The sequence below is a fragment of the Chiloscyllium plagiosum genome, unplaced genomic scaffold (assembly GCF_037043375.1).
Source record: "Chiloscyllium plagiosum isolate Xiang-an unplaced genomic scaffold, Cpla_swu_hap1 HiC_scaffold_31, whole genome shotgun sequence".
NCBI classification, from domain to species: Eukaryota; Metazoa; Chordata; class Chondrichthyes; order Orectolobiformes; family Hemiscylliidae; genus Chiloscyllium; species Chiloscyllium plagiosum.
The window spans coordinates 73,070,270-73,083,896 of record NW_028270169.1 but is presented as its reverse complement, the minus strand read 5'-3'; the positions used below and the strand labels follow the sequence as shown (position 1 = coordinate 73,083,896).

Here is a 13,627-nt window from a genome sequence, read left to right as displayed (position 1 = left end):
ATTTGTTAATGCTACTCAGGAGGCATTAAACCAGTGAGGGAGTGGGTGTGATTGCAAATAGATAGTGAGAAAAGAGGTATATCTGAGGCTGGTGCAGTTCTGAGGTCAAATAGTCAAGACAGGCAAGGGAAAAGCAGAGAATGAGGTCAGACTGAGCAGTTACACTGCATTTATTTCAATGCAAGAGGCCTGATAGGGAAGGCAGGTGGGCTTAGGGTATGGTTTTGAACATGGCACTGGGATATCATGGGTATTACAGAAACGTGGCTCAGGGATGGATAGGACTGGCAGCTTAATGTTTCAGAGTATAGATGCTATAGGAAGAATAGAAACGGGGCCAAGAGAGGAGGGAGAGTAGCGTTTTTGATTAGGGATAGCATTATGTTTGTGCTTAGGGAGAATATTCATGGGAGTACGCCCAGTGAAGTTATTTGGGTGGAACTGGGAAATAAGAAAGTGATGATCACCTTATTGGGGTTGTCTGCGTGGATTTCATCCGGGTTCTCTGGTTTCCTCCCACAGTCCAAAGATGTGCAGGGTAGATTGGATTATCCAGGCTGAATTGCCCGTAGTGTTCAGGGATGTGTAGGTTGGGTGGCCCTGGAAAATGCAACGTTACAGGGGGAGGTTAGGAGGCTCTGAGCGTCAGTATCGATGTGATGGGCCGAATGGTCTCATTCCACACTGTTGGGATTCTGGGATTCTCTGATAATTCTACTAGTTTTAAAATAGTTACAGAAAATAATAGACCAGATTATCCAATTTCGAAACTTAACTTTTCAAAGGTCAATTTTGATGGCACAAGGCAAAAACTTTCATCTGACCCCTCAAACCTGCTCTGCCATTCAATAAGGTCAGGGTTGATCTTTTCATGGCCTCAGCTCCACATTCCTGCTCTCTCACCATAACCCTTAATTCCTTTCCTGTTCCTTAAAGGCAAATAAAGTTGATAGCTCAGCTGCTTCACTCAGCAGGGAATTCCACAGATTCACAACCCTTTAGCTGAAGAAGTTACTCCTGAACTCAGTCCTAAATCTGCTCCACCTTATTTTGATGCTATGTTCTCTAGTATCACCCACCCCTGGTGAAAATAAACTCCCTGCTTCTATCTTACTTACTCCCTTCATAATTTTGTTTTTTTTACCCCATCCAACCTCCCATTCTTCTAAATTACAATGAGTATAGAACCAGTTTTCTCAATCTCTCCACATACACCAACCCTCTCAACTCCAGGCCCAAACTAGTGACCCTCCTCTGCACCCCATCCAGTGCTAGTACATCCTTGCTGAAGTAAGGTGATCAAACCTGTACACAGTACTCCAGGTGTGGCCTGTACAGCTGCAGCATAACCATCCCTCTAGCAATGAAGGACAATATTCCCTTCACTGCCTTAATTACCTGCTGCACCTGCAAACCAACTTCCTGCGATTCAAGCACAAGTACACCCAGCTCCCTCTGCACAGCAGCATGCTGCAGGTTTTCACTATTTCATCATCCAGTTTGCTGTTAGTTCGACCAAAATGGATGACCCCACATTTCCCAACATTGAACTCCATTTGCCAGATCCTTACCCACTGACTTAACCTATCTGTATCCCTGTGCAGACTTACGGTGGCCTCTGCACACATTGCTCTACCTCATCTTTGTATCAAATCTGAACTCTGACACCGTACACTTGGTCCTCAACTCCAAAACGTTTGTGTAAATTGTAAACAGTTGTAGTGCCAACACTAATCCAAACTCACATTTATCCCCATTCTATACTTTTTGTTGGTTAACCCATCCTGTATCCATGCCAATACATTACCCATAATGCCGTGCAGCCTTTATCTTATACAGCAGCCTTTCATGTGGCAACTTGTCGATTACTTTCTGGAAATCCAGATACACCACACCAACCGGGTCCCCCTTGTCCAACGCATTTGTGATGTCCTCAAATAGTTCAACTAAATGCATTAAACATGAGCTGCCTTTCATGAATCCATGCTGTGTCTGCTCAATGGGATAGTTTCTGCCCAGAAAACTCGATACTACTTCCTTGAGAGGTTCAAGCATTTTTCCCACTACAGAAGTTAAACTAATGGGTGTTTTTTTTTAAAATAGTGGCAACACATTTGCAGCTTTCCAATCTGTCAGATACGTCCCAGAGTCCAGCAAATTTTCGCGAATTATCATGATCACATTTGCTATTTTCCCGGCCATCTCTTTTAGCCCCTGGGATGCATTCCATCACGGCCAGGCGCCCCTTTTACCTTTAGGCTGTTACCTTTCCTAACACTTCCTCTTTACTGAAAATGATTGATTCTCTGTCCATATCTGCCATTGCCTCCATAGACCTGTAAAAATGAGACAATGAGAGTACACAGACAGTATATTCCTGTTAAGGCCAAGGCTGGGAGGCGTAGAGAATGCTGCCTGTCGAGAGAAATTGAGGCTCTGGTCAAGAAAATGAAGGAGGGATATGGCAGGTACAGACAGCAGGGAGTGGATCCCTGGAGGAGTATAGAGACAGTAGGAGAATATTTGAGGGAAACCAGGAGGGCAAAAAGGGGACAAGCGATGGCTTTTGGGAAATAGGTTTAAGGAGAATCCAAAGAGATTCTAGAAACACACTAAGGACAAAGAGTGACCAGGCAGAGAATAGGGAACCTCAAAGATCAACAAGACTGACTATGGAACCGCAGGAGGTTGGAAAGATTCTATATGAATATTACACATTGGTTTTTACTGAAAAACGATATGGAAGCTAGAGAATTTGCACAAATAAATAGTGATAACTTGGCAAGTGTCCATGTTACAAAGGAGGATACCCTGAATGTCTTAAAATGGATAAAGGTGGATAAATCCCTGGGACCTGATCAGATGTACCCCAGAAATTTGTGGGAAGCTAGGGAAGTGATTGTTGGGCCCCTCGCTGAGATATTTGTGTCATTAATAACCACAGGTGAGGTGCTGGAAGATGTGTGCCATTATTTGAGAAAGATGGTAAGGAAAAGCCAGGGAACTATAGACTGGTGAGCCTGAAGTCAGTGGCAGGCAAGTTGTTGGAAGGGATTCTAAGGGACAGGATTTTCAAGTAATTGGAAAGGCAAATAATTGGGGAGAATCAGCATGGCTTTGTGCATGGACATCGTTAACTCGGACTTCAGGAAGACACAATGTTCCACACAACAACAGACTGGTTAGCAAGTTCAACATCATAGAATACGGGGAGAACTAGCTATTTGGATAAGATTCATCACAGAGATGTACAGCACAGAAACAGATCCTTCGGTCCAACCCATCCATGCCAACCAGATATTCCAGCCCAATCTAGTCCCACCTGCCAGCACCTGGCCCATATCCCTCCAAATCTTTCCTATTCATATACCTATGAATGTTGCAATTGTACTCGCCTCCACCACTTCCTCTGGCCACTCATTCCACACACGTACCACCCTCTGTGTGTAAACGTTGCCCCTCAGGTCTCTTTTATATCTTTCCCCTCCCACCCTAAACCTATGCCCTCTAGTTCTGGAAGCCCCCACTCCAGGGGGGAGACTTTGTCTATTTACCTTATTTATCCTGTCCATGCCGCTCAAGATTTTATGTACCTCTGTGAGGTCACTCCTCAGCCTCCGACACGCCAGGGAAAATAGCCCCAGCCTAGTCAACCTCCCCCTATCGTGATTTCGACCAGGAGCAGATTTGTCTCCAGGATATTTAGTTGACAGAGAGGGAAAGTAGAATGTTTGTCACAATTTTTAGTAACTACATTCATGTAACTGGCAAATAATGCAAGGTAAAAATGAGAAGATTATTTTACTGAGTCAGTTCTGAGCATCTGGAACAGTTTGAACAAGAGCTGAATGCAGATTCAATAGTGTCAAAACAAATTTGGAATTCAACTTTTTAAGGAAAGATTTGGAGGACTATGGACAGATGGGAGGGGAGTTGGGACAGATTTGCAGCATCTGCAGAGGGAGAGAGTACAGCCCAAATGGGCTGAATAGCCCCCAGCCCCAATGCTCTGTGATACTGCCCCATTCACTGTGAATGATGAAGCTCATCCCTCCGCAGAGCCATCGAGCCATAGAGATGTACTGCTCAGAAACAGACCCTTCGGTCAAACTCGTCCATGCTGACCAGATGTCTTAACCTAATCAAGTCCTATTTGCCAGCACTTGGCATATATCCCTCTATACCCTTTCTATTCATATACCCATTCAGATGCGCTTCAGATGGTGTAATTGTACCAGGCTCCACCACTTGTCCTGACCAAAAATTCCATGCATGTAGCAACCTCTGATTGACAGAAGCCCCTTAGGTCCCTTTTAAATATTTTCCCTGTCAACTTAAACCTATGCCCTCTCGTTCTGGACCTGTCTATTTATCCAATTCATGCCCCTCATGGTTTTATAAAACTCAATGAGGTCACACTTCAGCCTCCAACACTTATGGGAGGATCCCACCAACATGACACAATGGGGCCCAGGTGATTGACAGCAGCTGCAGACCAGTAGGAGAGTTGGCGTGATACTCCAGCCAATAGAAGTGAATGAGGGGTGTGGCTAGCAGGCCAACACGTGACCATGAGCTGTGCAGGCGCAGTGTCACTGTGAGGGGGGGACTCAGTGAGTGTGATGGGAGTGGCATTGACTGGGAGAAAAATGGATTTTGTGGGTACTGGGGCGGTTTATAAACACACGGTGTAGGCTGCTTGACATGAATTACAAGCTCCCGCTAAATAAAAACCAGAAAACACTGTGAATGATGGAAATGATGAACAACAACCAGAAAGTGCTGGAAAAGCTCAGCAGGTCTGGCAGCATCTGTGAAGACAAGTCAGAGTTAACATTTCTGATCCTATGAACCTTCCTCAGAACTGATGTGACTGAGAAAAAAATGTTGGTTTATATGCAGAAGGTATAGGTTAAAGAGTAAATGATTGGGAATAGAGCCCAAAGAGAGAGAGAGGAGAAATTGGACAAAGGAGTGTATATCGATCTGGCTGGGGGAGGGTGAATAGCTGTTTATGGGGACTGTTAGTGGCTAATCACAGATAGTGTGTAATAGCAGGCTATGTAATAACAAGGCCTGGTGTGTGGGGTAGGGGGCTAGGACACTAGGACGTGGGAGAGTTCAGCATCTGAAATTATGGAATTTGATATTAAGGCCAAAAGGCTGAAGGGTACCCGAGTGGGTGATGCGGTTTTGTTCTTCCAGCTTCGTTAACATGTGGCACTGGAAATGCACAGCAGGTCAGGCAGCATTCAAGTAGCTGGAGAATCGACGTTTTAGGTATATGCCCTTCATCAGGAATGTGCGGTGTGGGAAAGAGTGCTTAGAGATAAATAGGAGGGGGTGTGTAGGGTTGGGGGGGAAGGGAGCTAGGAAGGCAATAGGTAGATGCAGATGGGAGGTAATGGTGAGAGGGTGGAGTGGATAATGGGGAAGGAAGATGGACAGATGGGTCAGTTCAAGCGGCCAGTGCCGAGTTGGAGGGTTGGAGCTAGGATAAGGTAGGGTGAGGGGAGATGAGGAAACATGGATGCTGTGTGGTTGAAGGGTCCCAAGGCGGACGATGAGGTGTTATTCCTCCAGGCTTCGGATGGCTCGATTTGGCGATGGAGGCAGCCCAGAATCTGCATGTCCTTGGCGGAGTGGGAGGGGCCGTTGAAGTTGTCGGCCACAGGACAGTGTGGTTGGTTGGTACGTGTCCCAGAAATGTTCCCTGAAATATTCCGCAAGTTGGCGTCCTGTCTCCCCACTGTAGAGGAGATCACATCGAGAGCAAAGGACTCAATAGGTGAGGTGTTTGAATGTAAGAACTATCTCTGCTGAATGTGGAAGGATCCTGTGGTGCCTTGGATGGAGGTGAGGGGAAGGTGTGGGCACAGGTTTTCCACCTCTTGCAATGGCGAGCGAAGGTGCTGGGAGGAGAGGATGGGTTGGTGGGGAGCGTGGATCTAACAAGGAAGTCACAGAGAGAATGGTCTCTGAGGAATGCTGAAAGGACTGGGGAGGGAAATATATCTCTGATGGGGTCTGATTGTAGGTGGTGGAAATGGTGGAGGATGATGTGTTGTACCTGGGTGGAATGTGAGGACTTGGGGGATTCTATCCTTGTTGCAGTTGAAGGAGTTGGGTTCAAGGGCGGAGGTGTGGGAAGTAGAGGAGATACGGTGGAGGGTATTGTTGACCACATGGGAGGGGAAATTGCTGTAATTAAATACGGAGCCATTTGGTATGTTCTGGAGTGTTCTGCCAGTTTGTATCAAGCTTCACTGGAACATTGCAGTAAGTATGAGACCGGGATGTTGCCCAGGGAACAGGCTCGTGTGTTGAAGTGGCAGGCAACTGGAAGCTCAGGGTCTTTTTTGCGGCAGAACGTACATCAGCCACCATTTCCATCCCATCCACTGAGATGCTGCCAGACACCGCTTCCTGTTCCCTCCATTAACAGCTATGCACTCTCCCAGCCAGATCACTATCCAGTCCTTTTTCTTTCCAAATGTTCCTTCGGGCTCTGTCCCCACCTATTATTCACTCTTTAACCCCTATCTCCTTTGCCATTGCACTGGGAGCTAAATTGCCCATAGTTTTCAGAGACGTGTAGGTTAGGTGCAAGATAAATATTTGTCTTTACTATTCATCCTGCACTGACTGTGAGTTTTGTTGTGTGAATTCATTTTATGGGATATTAATTGAGACTGGGATCTCAAAAACAGGTTTTTACAGTCAGCAGAGACATCAGGACCTGAATATAATTGGCATTTAACTGTGGAAACAGAAAGGTTTGTCTGTTCTGTCTGTGAGAAAATATCTTCAATACTTTTGTCAAGCAAAAATCAGAGAAATGGACAAATTTGTGGCTGGATCACCCTTTGGGTGTGTGCTCTGTTCTGGGCCCTGCAGCTGAGGAAGGAGATATTGGCCTGAGAGGGAGCTCAGATTTATCCAAATTGCACCTCATCTCTTTGCAGGAACTGTCAGATTTAGTCCCCAATCACCCACTTCGTAATGTTAACCTGTAAACTCCTTATTTTCAATTCTCTGCAAATTACCCATTAAAATTCATTGTGGACTAAAATTCCAGCATCTTTTCAGGTGGAATGTTCCAGATTCTGACAACTGAAAATGACAGGGATGCACTGAGAGTGCTGCTTGGCTCAGTGAGTGTGTTTTGGAGTTGGGTGAAAACAATGAGGTGAGACAGGGAGAAGGTGAAGCTGAAACTCGGGTTTAGTTCAGGCCATTCAGAAATTCACATGGCCCCAATGGGAATAGCCAATTTTTATGAGATATCTGCTGAATATTTTGTAACAGATTTTAAAGTATAACATGTCAGCTTAAGTAAAGGTCGGGGCTTCAGATTATAATGGACATGCTTGAAGTGAAGAAACGCTGCTAGCTCATTGAAGTTATCGCGATATGAGAGCTAGCTGAATCTAGAGAGACATTGTTACAGGAGACCTCAGATCCGCGGTGTTCTCCTCTTGTACAATGTGGGAAATAAGGGATGCTTCCAGTGTCCCTGGCGACAATATGTGCAGGAAGTGTGCCCATCTGCAGTTACTGGGAAACTGCTTTTCAGATCTGAAGCTGTGAGTGGACTCACTGTAGCTCATCTGCAATACTGAGGATGTTATGGACAGCACGTTCAGTGAGTTAGGAAAGGGAATGGATGACTATCAGATCAGGTAAAAGGCTCAGGAAGGAAATGCAGGAGTTCCCAGTGATCATCCCGTTATCAAACAGATACTGTATCCCGCTTTGGATTCTGCACAGAACAGGAGGAAAGAGAGTGACGGGGATTCAATAGTCAGGGGTACGGACAGGCACTTTTGTGGCCACAGGCATGAATCCAGGATAGTATGTTACCTCCCTGGTGCCAGGATCCGCGATAGCATGGATAGGTTATTGGACATTGTGGAGCTGGAGGGTAAACAGCCAGTGGTGGTGGAATCCTCTCACTATGCAGACCGTGTATCATTTACATTCTCCACTGCTTCTCACTCATGTCTGCTTCAAAAAGAGGGAATCACTGAGAAACACGGAATAAAATGGGGTCAGAGTCTCTGGTATTAAACTGTTGAACACAATGCCCCCATCTTATCCATATTGGCCATCAATCTCACATGCCCCCTGCGATCATCTAATACCTTTTTGATATTAGAATAGATGATAGGTTAATGTTTTGGGGAGGCAAATGAGCAGAGAGGTTTAGTAGGAAATTCTGGAGCTCAGGGTGCAGGAATCTGAGTTAAAAATGGGCTATCCTCAAGGCTGGAATTACAGAAAGGCACTTAGCAGAGAGATTTGTGGGGATCAAGATTACAGAGATAGGGAGGATTGTGTGATTGGAGGATGTTACAGAGATGCTTATGATAGCAGAGATAAGGAAGAGTTGTGAAGCTTCATGAGGTGACAGTGATAGGGAGAGTTGTGAACACGAAGACACCGAGAGTTAAGAGTTTCAAAGTTATATATCATGGAAATGGACCCTGTGGTCTAACCAATCCATGTCGACTATAATTCCACCTAAACTAATCACACCTGCCTCAGCTTGGCCTATATCCCTCCAAATATTTCCTATTTATGTACTTATCCAAATATCTTTTAAGTATTGTAATTGTATTCACAGCTACCACTTCCTCTGGAAGTTCAACACATAAGTGCAAAAATAGAAAAACTCATGTCTTTTTAAAATCTTTGTCATCTCTTCTCAAACTGTATGCACCGGTGTCTTGAATCCCCCTCCCATGCAGCCATTCATCTTGTCTACACACTCCATGATTTTATAAACCTCTAATAAGGTCACCCCTCAACCTCCTGCTCTCCAGTGACAGACATCCCAGCCTATCCATCCTCTCCTTCTAAAACAATCCCTCCATTCATGGCAACATCCTGGGAAACATCTTCTGAAACTTCTCCAATTTAATGACATCCTTCCTCTAACAGGGGGACCAGAACTGAACACAGTGAAGAGGCCTCACCAACATCATGTATAACCTCATGACAGTGTCCCAACTCCTATACCTAAAGGTCTGAGCAATGAAGGTAAGCGTGTTAAACACCCACTTAACCACCCTGCCTACATGTGACACAAACTGCAAAGACCTGAACCCCTCGGTCTCTTTGTTCCACATCACTACTCAAGGCCTTACTTTTAATTAGTGTAATTAATTAATGAGGCTAAAGGAGATGTTTGTTTTATTAAAATATAATATCTTACATTTATTCAAATTAAATTCCATCTGCCATATTTCAGCCCATTCACCCAATTGATCAGGATCCCTCTGTATTCGTGGATAACCTTTTGTTACTGTCTACCTTAACAGTTTTTGATGTCACCCACAAACAAACCATGCTTTGTATATTCTAATTCAAACCATCTACACACATGACAAACAAAAATGGACCCAGCACCGATTCCTGGAGAACACTGCTGGTCACGGGCCTCCAGTGTGAAAAACAACCCTCCACTATTACTGTCTCCTATTGTTAAGCTAATTTTGTATCCAGTTGGCAAGCTCTTGCTGAATCCCATGGGATCGAACTTTACAACTTCATCTCCCCTGCACAACCTTTTTAAAGGCTTTACTAAAGTCCAAATAAACAATGTCTGCCATCGATCTTCTTGGTGACTACCTTAAAAATCTCAATCAAGTCTGTGAGACACCCTGTTAAGTAACCATGTTGAGTGTCCCTAATCATTCCTTAACTCTCCAAATACATGCAAATCCTATCCTTCTGAATCGCCTCCTACGGCTTACCCACCACTGAGGTCTACAGTTCCTAGGCTGCTCCTTATACCCCTTCTTTAACAAAGGTACAACATTAGCCACTCTCCAGTCATCAGGCAGCTCACCTGTAGTTATCGATTATACAACTATTTCTCCACGGTGTTCGCAATTTCCTCTCACCCAAACTGTTCCCGTCCTATCACTTCAGTCACTTGCCCTGTCTGATCAGACAAGAAAAGGTCAGGTGTTGCTTGCTTCCTGATAGGAACATTTAAATATTGATAAAGAACATTTCTTGAACTCATTTAACCCATTCTTTACCAACCAAACCTTTCACACTATCGTAATCACCTACTACTATAAACTTAATGTTGTGACTGTATATCGGAGATCTCTCTGTATATTTGTTCCTTATATTCTCCCTGATTATTGCAGCGTCTATAGTGCCATCTGACCAAGGTGATTTTTTTTTTAAAGTTTGAAAACACAATTTTGTTTTTAAAAAAGCTTTCCTCTGCGATTTAAATATAAATCTCTTTTTGTTTATTCACTCAGATGTGGATGTTTACCCTGAGGGCAGTTGGGAGTTAACCACATTGCTATGGGTCTGGAGTCACATGTTGGCCAGACCGGGTGAGGATGACAGTTTCCTTCCCTAAAGGGCATTAGTGAACCAGATGGGTTTTTTTCCTAACAGTCGATAATAGTTTCATGGTCATCATTAGCCTTTTCATTCGAGATTTTATTGATATCAGATGCCACCATCAGCCATGATGCTACCATCTAACCCTAATCCTCGGAAGATTGCTCATTTTACTCGTCTAGCAAGAATATCATCTGGCCATTGCCTCCCTTTTTAGCAATGTATTTTTTTTTAAAAAGCTCCATCATTCTACGTGTACAATTTGAGGTAAAATTACACACACGCAATTTCTGAAGCTGGAGGGGGATTACAGAGACAGAGAGGGATGTGGGTCTAGTGGGGGATTGTTGTCCAAACATCACTGTGGTGTACATGGACTGCAGCATTTCAGGGAGGCCGTTCACCACCACTTTCTCCAAGACACATAAAGGTGGCCAATAAATACTGGTCTGGGCAGCAAAGGCAACCTCCAGTGAATAAAACCCAGCAGTGACCTCTCCCAGCTGACTTCGTGTGAAGGTATAAACCTCTCTGGAAATGCAGCTTGGAGAAAAGAGAAACAAACAGTGACATTTCATAGCTGCACTCAGAGAGACCTCGCTCTCTGAGCTGCTCACACCCGGGATCAGCTCAGTGGGTTTCAGTCTCTTGAAACATTAATTTTAGACGGTTTTATTATATTAATAGTGAGAAAGGTGAGGGTTTCTTTTTCATGTCTTTCGGTCTGTTGTTTAAATGTTTAAAATATAAAGCGTAAGCATTGAGTTATTCTCGGTCAGTATTTTTCGAGCAGTAAGACTGTGCCTTTGTCTTGGTCTGTAGATTGTTAAGGCGGAGAGATGGCCTGTTGTAGAGTGGTGTGATGTTCCTGTCAGATGTGGGAGATTAGAGAGAGTTTCAATGATCCTGATGATTGTGTCTGCAGGAAGTGTCTTTGCAAATCCTATCAGATCACATGGATTGGTGAAGGAGTGATTAAAGGCAGTGAGGAATTGACAGGGGTCAGGGGTGTGATAGGTGGCAGTCTCAGGATTGCAGGATACTGCAGATACAGTCAGGTAGGTGGGTTACCTCCAGGAAAGCTAGGAGGGGTAGGCAAGTACTGCAGAATATCCAGTGGTTATCCCCAGCTCAAACAAGTGTACTGTTTTGGAAAATGTAGGGGGTAATAGACTTTCAGGGGAATATAGCACTGACTGCCAAGTTACTGCAACTGAGACTGGCTCTAACATAATGTAAGGTATATCCAGTTCCACGCAAACGATGGTGTTAGGGGACACTCTAGTCAGGGGCACAGTCTGCCATTTCTGCAGCTGACAGTGAGACATCAGAATGGTGTGGTGCCTCCCTGATGATCGGGTCAAGGATGCCTTGGAGAGGGTGCAGAATATTCTCAAAGGGGAGAATAGCCAGTGGGAGGACATTGTACATTGGTACCAATGGCATAGGAAGGGGAAAGTATGGGGTCCTGATGAGCAGGGAGATTTGCTAGTTCCACTCGGGAGGCATTAAATCAGTGAGGGAGTTGGGATAAACCTAAAGAGATAGTGAGAAAAGAGGTATGTCCGAGGCTGGTACTGTTCAGATTAGACTGTCGAGGCAGGCAAGAGCAAGCCACAGAATAAAGTGAGACGGACCAGTTACACTGCATTTATTTCAGTGCAAGAGGCCTGACAGGTCAGGCAGATGGGCTCAGGGAATGGTTTTGAACATGGCACTGGGATATTATAGCAATTACAGAGGCTTCACTCAGGGATGGATAGGACTAGGAGCTTAATATTCCAGGGTGTAGATGCGATAGAAAGGGGGCAACAGTACAGGGGGAGTGGTGTCTTTGATTAGGGATAACATTACAGCTGGGCTTCGGGAGGATATTCCTGGGAGTACATCTAGGCAAGTTACTTGGGTAGTACTGGGAAATAAAGAAGGGATGACCGTCTTACTGGGATTGTATTATAGACTCTGTCCCAATAGTCAGCGTGGAATTGAGACACAATTTTACCAGGAGACCTCAGTTATCTGTAAGAATAATATGGATGCAATGATAAGGGGTTTTAACTTTACAAACATGGCCTCGGAGTGCTGTAGTGTTAAGGGCTTAGATGAAAAGGTATTTGTTCAGTGTGTACGAGAACATTTCAGATTCAGTTTGTAGGATGTACCTACTAGAGAAGGAACAAAACCTGACCTGTTTTCTTTATTCATTCACAGGATGAGGCTGTCACTGGCTCGGCCAGCATTTATTGCTTCGTTTAACCAGAGGGCAGTTAAGAATCAACCACGTTGCTATAGGTCTGGAGTCACATGCAGACCAGACCAGGTAAGGATGGCATTTTCCTTCCCTAAAGGTCATGAGTGAACCAGATGGGATTTCCCAACAATTGACAATGGATTCATTGTCGTCACAAAATTAATTTTTCCAGATATTTATTGAATTCACGTTCCAAAATCTGCCGCGGGATTCAAACCCACGTCGCCAGAACGTTATCTGGTTCTCGGGATTAACAGTCTAGCGATAATTTCACTCCATCATCACTGCCACTTAGAAAATGAGGCAGGGTGAGTGACTGAGTTATCAGTGGGGCAGCACATCAGCACCAAAGATCTTGTGGCTTAGTGGTTAGCGCTGCTTCCTCAGCACCAGGGACCTGGGTTTGATTCCAGCCTCGGGCCACTCTGTGTTGGAGTTGGCACGTTCTCCCCAGTGTCTGTGAGGGTTTCCTTCGGGTGTTCCAGCCTGTTCCCACAGTCCAAAGATGTGTAGGTTAGTTGGATGAACCATGTTAAATTTCCCATAGTGTCCAGATGCAGTATATGAGGTTTTGGGATGTGCAGAGAAATCTCTGCCTGATGTGAAAAGATCCTTTTCAGGTCTTGGACAGAGGTCAGAAGGAGGTGTGGCCGCATGTTTTACATCTCCCGTGGCGGCAAGGGAGGGTCAAGGGTGTGGAGCGTGGGTTGGTGGGAGGGTGTGGGCCTAACAAGGGTGTTGCTGAGGGAATGGTCTCTGTGGAACGCAGATAGGGGTGGAGAGGGAAATATATTTGTGGTGGTGGGATCCGACTTTAGGTAGCAGAAATAACAGAGGTTAATGCACTGTATCTGGAGATTAGTGGGGTGGAAGGTGAAGATTGCAGGGTTATAATCTTATTGTGGTTGAAGTGGTGGGATAAAGGTGGAGGTGCAGGAAGTGGAGAGTATGCATTGGAGGGCATTGTTGATCAAGTGAGAGGGAAATTGTGGTCCTTGAAGTAGG

The 13,627-nt window shown here is 44.9% G+C and overlaps 1 long non-coding RNA gene across 2 annotated transcripts in view; it reads left to right on the top strand.

Moving 5' to 3' along the window:
• LOC148142002 (uncharacterized) overlaps positions 1-13,627 on the top strand; it is a 972,588-nt gene that overhangs the window by 939,303 nt on the left and 19,658 nt on the right. For both annotated transcript variants that reach the window (XR_015752231.1, XR_015752230.1), the window contains exons 6-7: positions 8,944-9,042; positions 12,583-12,691. This is a non-coding gene — a long non-coding RNA (uncharacterized LOC148142002). The remainder of the gene's footprint in view (positions 1-8,943; positions 9,043-12,582; positions 12,692-13,627) is intronic.